Source organism: Apodemus sylvaticus, chromosome 16, assembly GCF_947179515.1.
Source record: "Apodemus sylvaticus chromosome 16, mApoSyl1.1, whole genome shotgun sequence".
NCBI lineage: Eukaryota > Metazoa > Chordata > Mammalia > Rodentia > Muridae > Apodemus > Apodemus sylvaticus.
Genome location: NC_067487.1, coordinates 44,058,684 through 44,068,730, shown reverse-complemented (window position 1 = coordinate 44,068,730; position 10,047 = coordinate 44,058,684).

Genomic DNA, 10,047 nt, shown 5'->3' with positions numbered 1-10,047 from the left:
GCTCCCAATATTCTTCTACCATCATTTTACCTATGTACTACCATTCCTTGCTCAAGGTCAACCCTGAGTCTACCGTTCCCTCCCAGTTTCCCAGATTCTGGAAATGGTCCAAATTAAACACACAACACTAAAGAGTTGAGGTTAGCATAAACATAAGACATGATTTCAGGGCCTCGGTTATCTGGCTCAGTATAATCTTCCCAGTATGATTAATTTATTTGCTAATCTCATAATTTCAATTTTCTTTAGAACTAATACAATCCTGCTATGTACATGCGTGTCTTAGTTAGGGTTTTACTGCTGTGAACAGGCATCATGGCCAGTGCAAGTCTTATAAAGGACGACATTTAATTGGAGATGGCTTACAGGTTCATAGGTTCAGTCCATTATCAAAGCAGGAGCATGGCAGTGTCCAGGCAGGCATGTTGCAGGCAGAAGCTGAGAGTTCTGTATCTTCATCTGAAGGATGCTGGTAGAACACTGGATTCCAGGGAGCTAGGATGAGGGTCTTAGAGGCCACGCCCACAGTGACACACATGCTTTGTATATAGATAGATGTTGGGACTGGTGTTTTGTTTATCCACAAGCATTTTACTCACTGAGCTGTATCATCAGCCCCACAGGAATATTTTATGACAGCGTAGTTTTTTTATTTTTCTTCACAAATATCTTATCTGATGAATTTGTTTTAGTGTGCCATAGTTTCTTTCTTCCATAATATTTTTCTTTAATCACTTATATGCTAACTTTAACTTTCTTAAAATTATTAAGCATTTGATTTTTTAATTAATCATTTTATTCTTTTTTTTTCTTTGAGTCAAGGTTTCTCTTTGTAGCCCTGGAACTCACTTTGTAGACCAGGCTGGCTTCAGACTCAGAAATCTGCCTGCCTCTGCCTCCCAACTGGGACTAAAGGTGTGTGCCACCACTTCCAGGCCCATTTTATTCACCTAAATTCCAAATAATATCCCCCTTCTGGGTTTCCCCTTCTGAAACCCCCTACCCCATTAACCCTCCCCTTCCCCTTTGCCTCAGTGAGGGTGCTCCTTCACCTACTCACCCACTCCTGCCTTACCAGTCTAGCCTCCCCCTACTCTGGGGCATCAAACACCCACAGGACCAAAGGCTTTATTTCCTATTGTTGCCAAATATGGCCCTCCTCTGCTGCATATGTATCTGAAGCCATGGCTTCCCTCCATGAATACTCTTTGGTTAGTGATTTAGTCCCTGGGAGCTCTGCGGGGTCTGGTTAGTTCTTCCTATGGGTTTGCAATCCCCTTCAGCTTCTTCAGTTCTTCCCCTAGCATTTTCTTTGGGGTTCCAGACTCAGTCTGATGGTTGGCTATGAGTATCTGCATCTGTATTAGCCAGGTGCTGGCAAAACCTCTCATAGAACAGCCATATCAAGCAAGTGCTTCTTGGCATCAGAAATAGTGTTCGGTGTCTGCAGATGGGATAGATCCCTGGGTGGTCTCTGGATGGACTTTTCTTCAATTTCTGTTCCATTTTTTTGTCACTGTCTTTCTTTTGGACAGGAACAATTCTGGGTTAAATATTTTGAGATGAGTGGGTGGCCCTATCCCTCTACTAGGAGATCATGCCTATCTATTGGAGGTGGTCTCTACAGGTTCTATCTCCCCTTTGTTGAATATTTTGGCTAATGTCATTCATGCTGGGACCTGGGAACCTCTTACTTCCCTGGCATCTGGGACTTCCTTCAGTTCCCCATCTCCTGCTGCTACAGACCTCTGTTCAATTTGCTAAGCCTCTATATTCTGACCCCAGTCTGCTCCCATACTGATCCTGCCCTACTTTTCCCTCTCTCCCTCCTATCTCCCTCCCAGGTCCCTCTCTCCCTCTACCTCCTGTGAGTATTTTGTTCTCCCTTCTATGTAGGATTGAAGCATCCATACTTTGTTCTTTCTTCTTCTTAAGCCCCATATGGTTTGTGGGTTGTATCTTGGGTATTCTGAGCTTTTGGGATAATATCCATTTATCAGTGAGTATGTACCATGTAGATATTAAGAATCTTATTCTTGTTCATCTCTAATCAGTTTAGTATCTATAATTTCTGTGGGATCATTACTGCCATTGGTATATTTCTTGACCAAAATTTACTTAAAATTTCCCTGTGAATTCATGTGGTTTGAGGCCTTCCCTGCAGGAATCCCTTTCAAGGTTTAATTACCCTCTTCCCAACCCCTCAAAGCACTTGCATGTTCTTGCGGGAACTCCATTGACATGCAATTAATATTTCCTCAATTTGGGTTTGGACTTTTCAGGATAACTTGTTGGTAAGAATTTTCTGGTACTATTTCTTCATGAGTTTTGTCTAATTTGAGCTTAAATCAAATGACCAATAGTTTCCTTCATCCCCCTCAGTGAGACTCTTTTTGGGGGAAATCCTGTGTTTATGCAGAATGTACTGATAACTATTTTCTTTAAACCTTTTCATTACTAAGAATTTGATTCATAAACAATGAAATATGATCATATATCTTTCAAATTTTCCCCTCCAACTCCTCCCATGTACTTTATGACATGTCTCCTTTCCAACTCTATTTTTTAAATAACTTCCTAATGCAGTAAGTACATGTATGTTCATGGGTGGGGCCATCCACTGGAGCATGAGAGCTACTGGTGATGCATTCACCATATGCTCTTGATTATTCACCATAAGTTTGCAGCAAATCTCCATTTCTGAAGGAACCATTTCTTTTTGCTGACCAACACAGATGAAATCAACTGTAAGCCAACCATGAAAACTCCTTCCTACTGCATCACTTTTACAACACTAGAAGTTGTTTTGTAGGCTGCTGGGGGAGCAAGGAAATTAATGGTCTTACCCTGTATTAGTGTCTGTTTTCATTCATGGATTCTGACTTTCTCTGTTGATTGCTTTGGTCCCCATTAACGAATGTTCTGGCTACTCTTTTGACTTTGAGCATTCTCATTGTTCTGATTTTGGTAGAAATTCCTTATTTTTCCATATATATATGGTTTACCCAGAACTTTAAAAGATTTATACTTATCTACTTTGTGTTGAAAATGGGAAGAATTGCCTGTAATCCCATTACTTGGTAAAGGAGAGAGAGGCAGGAGAATCATAAACTCCCATCTACACAGAGAATTTGAGGATAGCTTCAATTACTTGAAATCCTACAGAAAGAGAGAGAGAGAGAGAGAGAGAGAGAGAGAGAGAGAGAGAGAGAGAGAGAGAGAATAAACTTGAGACAAATATTTTGCATTAATTACATAGCCAGTTTTATTGATTCAAAAGCAAATTATTTAACACAAGTGTTGATAAATAGTCAAGGTAGACTTCTATACTCTATTAAAGGTACCTTTAATTACACCATTGATACTATATTAAAAAAATTGACTCATGATTTTAAATATTATATTGTTTAAAAACAATCTCCTTTAGATTACATTAACTTAAGCCATGTTGGATGATATCTGCCACTAAAATTCTTAAATTTTAAGCCAATGCCCTATCATTTTATTAAATGTATTTTCTTTATACTTTACTATTACACTGCAAACTTCGAAATTTTCTAGGTAAAATAAACCTTTGCCCTTTCAGCCTTTTGTAAGAGAAAGAAACTAAGGGAACGTTAATGATACCATGAAACTGGCAGGGTATACATGCTTGTTGTAATAGTAAATGTTCTTGGCTACTTCTGAACAGAAAACTTTTGGAACTTAATGTTATATTCAAACCAGGACACAAGTATTCTGAAGACATCTGTAAGGGATTTAAATGTATAACTTGGTCTTACCAGATTGGCCATGTAATCTGTAATTGCTGGAAAACATTGATTTAACATCTAATCTAAAAGATATTCCTCTAGATTTCACTACTGCAGCCAGAATTTCATGCATTTTGTGGTGTTCAAAAATTACCAAAATATGCATGCATTCAGGTGAGTGACCTTCCCACAGGATTTTCGACTTATTTTGAAACTCCTTCTGAAAACGAAACAAAACAAACAAATGAATAAAACAATACAAATTTATATCATTCCTTTAGAAACTTTACAATTTTACTGGCATCTGACAGTAAATTGTCTACGGATATTCATTCCTCTTTTGATTTTGAAAAGTCTCATTTGTTTATTACTATTAAATATGCATTTTTTAAAAAAGAAAGATTTCATTTAAGGGCCTAAGATGATTGAATTTTTGGCTTTTCCATTATTATTCAGTATTTGTCGTATGCTTTGTGTGATTATTATACAGAGTTTATATGCTATTCAAGTTGGGTAACACTATATAATCAATTTCACAATATGCTGTGTTTTTGTCTAAGTATTAGACTTGAAATTCTATACTTACGATGTGCCATGGCTTATGGCATAAAACAAAATCTCTAGAGTAAAGGCATTTCAGTGGTACAAGATTATATTTCATTTTATAATGTCAGAAGATACACGGAAAATATTCATAACGGTTAAGAAGTCTGACCTTTACATTAGTCACATCAAATTCCAGGCATGAACATTAAAATTAGCTCATGACCAATCTATTCCTGAAAGGGAAAAAAAGGGAGGGGTCAGCATGTTCATATTACAAAGGCTGTTACATTAGAAAGATCTTTAAAGAATGGGCTAGTTATGTGGAAAACAAAATAAAGAAGTTTAAGGTTTTGAGTTAAGGATAAAGAATATGATGTGTTGACTCCCAAGTTCTTGAACATGGATCCTATCCTCATGTTCTTCATGTTGCTTCTCTAGTGGTAGTGGCTTCAAACTTGATCCTATTGTAATCTTGTCCCTGGATTTCCTTGTTATCAGAGTATTTTAAACTTGGTAGGCCAATGTTAGTGCTTAATACATGGCTAAAGTGAAGTTAATATGTGTACTAGAGAATTAAAGTTGGCCAGATGGACAGATCTTTACTCCTTAGCTTAAAACATTTCCAGATCTCTCCATTTTCTGTTAGCCACAGCTTCTCCCTGACAGTGTAGATAGAAAGACTCAGATAAACATGTTCTTAGCCATGAACCTCAGGGCTTTGCTTTGTTACCCATCTCCTGTTCTTTTCTTTTTTCTTTTTTTAAATTTTGTTCATTTTGTTCATTAACAGAATGTTAAGTTAAATTTCTCAAACAGAATTTATCTTTATTGTCTCTTCCTTCTCTTCTTGCCACCTTCTCTTTCTTTTCAAGGTACACTTTCATCCTACATTGGCTCTAAACCTCTCAGTATCTTTTGGGCCACTCTCCCTGCTTTCTATCTGGATCCACAGTCTATACCTTTCCATATCTGTGGAGGCTATCATGTGAATTCCATCCTTAAGTTTTTTATAAGGTAAATAACTTCATTGACTTCTATATGTCAGACCAACTGTACATCTTTGAAATGATGCCAGCTTGGTCTTGATGTGATCTTTGCACTTATCAGTGTGTGCTGAGAACTTCTATAGTCCTTTCTGTGTCCCTGTACTTAAGCCAATGTTCTAGCAAGAGTGGCAGAACCTATGAGCTCTCTGGATCACTCTGAGAGGGCAATTGGCATGTACTTTGCTTTAGGCCTGGGTTTCTTCCCACTCACATACTATCTCAGGCTTCCCTGTTCGATGTTTATCAGCACATAGTTTAGAAACCCCCTTACCTAACAAGCAGTTGTATTAACCGTGTCTAGAGCACTGAACTAGATACTTGAGAAAGGTTTTATTATGACTTGGGGGTCTATGAAGAAACACAAAGATTGCCTATGTTAAGGTTCAGGAAACAACATGAACAGACATATATATTTAAATATATAAATCACTGCAATATTATTTGAAAGCTCTAGTTTTGTTCCTTTGTTTGTTTTGTATTGTTTTTGTTTAAGATACTATCATATTTTGATAAGTTAGTCTGGTATTATCTACTTCATATTACAAAAAATAGAATCATCAGTTTGATCAATTAATGAAATTGATCTATCTGATTATTGGCATGGCCTATCCATTACTTATTTCTGAGCTTGAACTGTGTGAAGCTTCCTCTGATAATACCTATGGCAGAAATGTTTCCCCCCAAAAGAAACTGTCCTCTTTAGGATCAAATGATATAATTCTCTGAGTGAGTGGTAAATAGATACAATAAAAATTTCTGATATCAAGCTCTTTGACAAATCCAGATTAGTGAAATATTGAATAAATTGTTAAAATTCTGATAAACTGATAAAATTGATTTGATCAAAATGATAAGTTGTATACATGTACCATGTTGCTTTGCTAGCTCAATGAATATGCTGTGCGTAAAGTACGGCATGACCAAAACATGATAAACACCATGACCAAAGCAACCTGGGCAGGAAAGAGTTTATACAAGATTACAACTCTCAGGTTACATAGTCTGTTACAGAAGGAAGCCAGGGCAGGAATTCAAGGCAAGAAGCTGGATGCAAGAACAGATGCAGAAGTCATGGAGGAGTGCTCTTTACTGGCTTGCTCCTCATGACGTGTTGAGCCTGTTCTCCTATAATATCCATAACCCAGGGTCATGGCACCCAGGGTTGGCACTGCCCAGAGTGAGCTGAGCAGCCCCACACCAATCATTAATCAAAAAAAATTTACTGCCAGTTTTCTTATAGGCAAATCTTACTGATGCATCCTCTCAATTGAACGTCCTTCTCAAATAACTCTATTTTGTGTCAAACTGACATAAAACTGACCATCAAGATGTATAAATAAGATGGGAAACTCATAATATATAAAAGACATGCTGAACACTTACAGCATCTATCAGAAATTATTCTGAAGGAGTCAGTCTATCTGAGAGTATAGATTTTAACCCCGCATTTCATTCTCTTTATTTGTAAACTGAAAGATGAAAATACGTTGAGTGACAGGACACACTGGTTTTGGAGCTTGCGTATGTCTTGAATAATAAGTCTGAAAATGGAAAAACTGTTCTGTATTATTGTAGAGAGGGAGTACCATTGTCATGTAAACAAAAGGACCCCAACAGTAATTTAACCCAAGTTACATACTTGACAGCTTACTCCCTTGCCAGACTTCCCTATTCTTTCAGTATAAAAATAAATAATGGATTTTTACCTAATTTGCTTTTCCAAGTAGGGCATCTATTTAATATAGTTGCACATTCCAAATACATATATTTTATTACATACAAAAAATTAATGTGATATTCTGTAGGGATTAAGAATTAAGTACTAAATAAAGCAATTAATGTCTGATAATATAGTTTTAGATTGTAGTTTGGTTGGTGTGCAAATATGTTACCCAGACTATATTTATGGTTTTTGTGATTCAAATGAACAATTTGTATACAAGTACCATGTTTTTGTGCCAAGAGAATTCATTTTACTCCCTTGAATAAAATCTTTTCATATTTGTCATAATGCAGTCAAACTTCTTTGGAAATAATACAATGAAATATTTTAATAATCAGCTGTGGAACTGATAAATATTCTTTTGTTAAAGAGCCGAAAAGAAACTTTCAGGTGGAAGCACCCGGGATGGATATTATCTGTAAAAGAGAAATTATCTCTTTAGAAGGACAGGGTTCCTTTAAAATATCTTTACTAAACTGAGACTTAATAACTATATTTCCTCTGACTACTCAGCGCTCTGTTTAGGAAATTAATAAAGAAGAAAACATCTCCTGGAACTGTTGATGTTGTGGAAATTCATTAATCATGTTGAATTTATAACTAGTTTATGGTAATTAACTCTATTTTCTATAGTTTATCTTTATCTAATATTAGAAATAATATAAATGGAATATACCATATTTTTATGGGCTGAGGAAATCATCTAGAACAATGGGCTTATTTACTTAAGATTCTGTAAAAATGTTTTTAACTTTTATTTTATTTGAAGGGGTATTCTGTTTACATGTATATCTATACGCCATATGCATGTTGGATTCCTTGAGATCTGAGTTCCAGACAATTAATTGTTAAGCTGTTATGTGAACTCTGGGAATTGAACCCAGTTCTTCTGGAAGTACAACCAGTGCTCTTAATTCCTGAGCCATTTCTTCAGTCCTACTTATGACTCTTAAAAGATGGCATTATGCAAACCACAACACCTATTTTATTTACCTCTAGCATTATTTAAATGTCCCCAGAGCTAGTATCTCACAACTGAAAGTAGCAACTGTATTCAATTATGTTGAATATTGAAGATTGTCAAGGTGCTTACAACTGCTTATTTTAATCCATTATAGTTTGTTAGCTAATTAATAAAAACTCACAGATTAAAAGAATTACAAGGTGGTAAAGCAAAGAAGTATGAATAGACAACAGAGGATCTGATGTGAAAATCTATAAGCAAAACTCAAGATGTTCAATAAACATTTGTGGCAGACACAGCTTATTATTATTACATGGTATTTGTTGTACTTTGATTTCTACAGTGATGATAAATATCTTGACCAAAATCAACCTGGGAGAAAAGAGTTTATTTGATTTACAAGGGCTGATTACAACTCATCCCTGAGGACGGCCAAGGCAGGAACTTAAGGGCCAGAACATGAAGGCAGGAGCTGATATAGAGGTCATGGAGGAACAGTACTTACTGTTTTGGTCCTCCTGGCTTTCTTAGCCTGCTTTCTTATGCCTCCCAAGAACACCTGTTGAGAGGCAGAGGGGCAGCACCACCTACACTGGGCCAGGACATCTTACATCAATCAGTAATCAATGCTTCCACAGGCTTTCCAATAGGCTGTGATGGAGACACCTGCTTTCTGAGGTAAGAGGAGCTTGTCTCAAATTGACAAAACAACAGTAGCAAATATTTGATGCTGTATGTAAATCTTTATAATAGTTTAAAGCTGTGATTTTCAGTTGTTTCAAATTTAGTAAGAACGTACATATAGGCTCTCTGTTCCCCCAGACCCAATCCCTTAGGCTAGTGCTACAACAGGACACCAGCTGCAGCAAACAACCCCACACGTCTTCTGTGGATCCCATAGGCCTCCCTTCCTGGCCTCCTCCTTGCACTTGTGGCTGTGTCCCCCCATCAAGTTTACTTCCTCTTCTCAAACACAGGCCATACAGGTCAGAAGCAGGTAGTGTGCATTCAGGCTTTGTCCACTTTCAGTCTTCCCTAAGCCCAACCTCTCAGTCTCCTCAATAAGGCTGTAACAGAACACCAGTTGCAGCCATCCCTCCCCTCCACGCATGCCTGCTGTGGATACCACAGATCCCCTCTGACCCACCTCCTCACACTCATTGCTGCTTCCTGTCCTCTGCCACCATCAGGTTTCTCTGTGAACACACCAGCCCAATCTTGTTAATAAAACAGGCAACACAGAGCCTACACACTCTCTGAAAATCTAGAAACGAAGTAAGAACCAAAGAACGAAACACCCACCCAACAAAAGCCAATTGAGAAAGCAGCACCTAAACCTATAATTCCCCACATCAGATTAGATGTCCAGATGCCAGCATAGGAACACCATCAGTATCAGGCAGGACAATATGTCTCCACCAAAGCCCAGATGTCCTACCACAGCAGGCCCTCAATATTCCCACATAGCTGAAGCAGAAGATAAGGACCTTAAAACAAACTATATGAAGATGATACAGGTCCTTAAAGAGGAAATGAATAAATCCCTTAAAGAAATCCAGGAAAGCACATTCAAACATTTGGGAGAAATGAGTACATTCTTAATGTAAGCAAAGGAAAAAAAAAAAACCAAACAAGCAAAAAAGAGTTGAAGGAAATGAACCATATAACACTGTTTTAGAACTGAAACTGAAAATAGAAGCAATAAGGAAAACACAAAGGGAAGTTTGAAAAGGAAATGTTTGAGAATTCAAAGAGGAACGACAGAGTCAAGGTTCACTAACAGAATACAAGAGATAGAATAAACAGTCTCAGGCTCTGAAGATATACTAGAAGAAATAATACATCAGTCAAACAAAATGTTAAATCTAAAAAATAAAAAAATGACATGAAACATTCAGGAAATCTGAGACACTATGAAAAAAACCCAAACCTAAGAATAATATGAATAGAGGAAGAAGAATACCTCAAAGGCCTAGGGTATGTGTGGAAAAACACAGAGAGCTGTATATTCTTTTT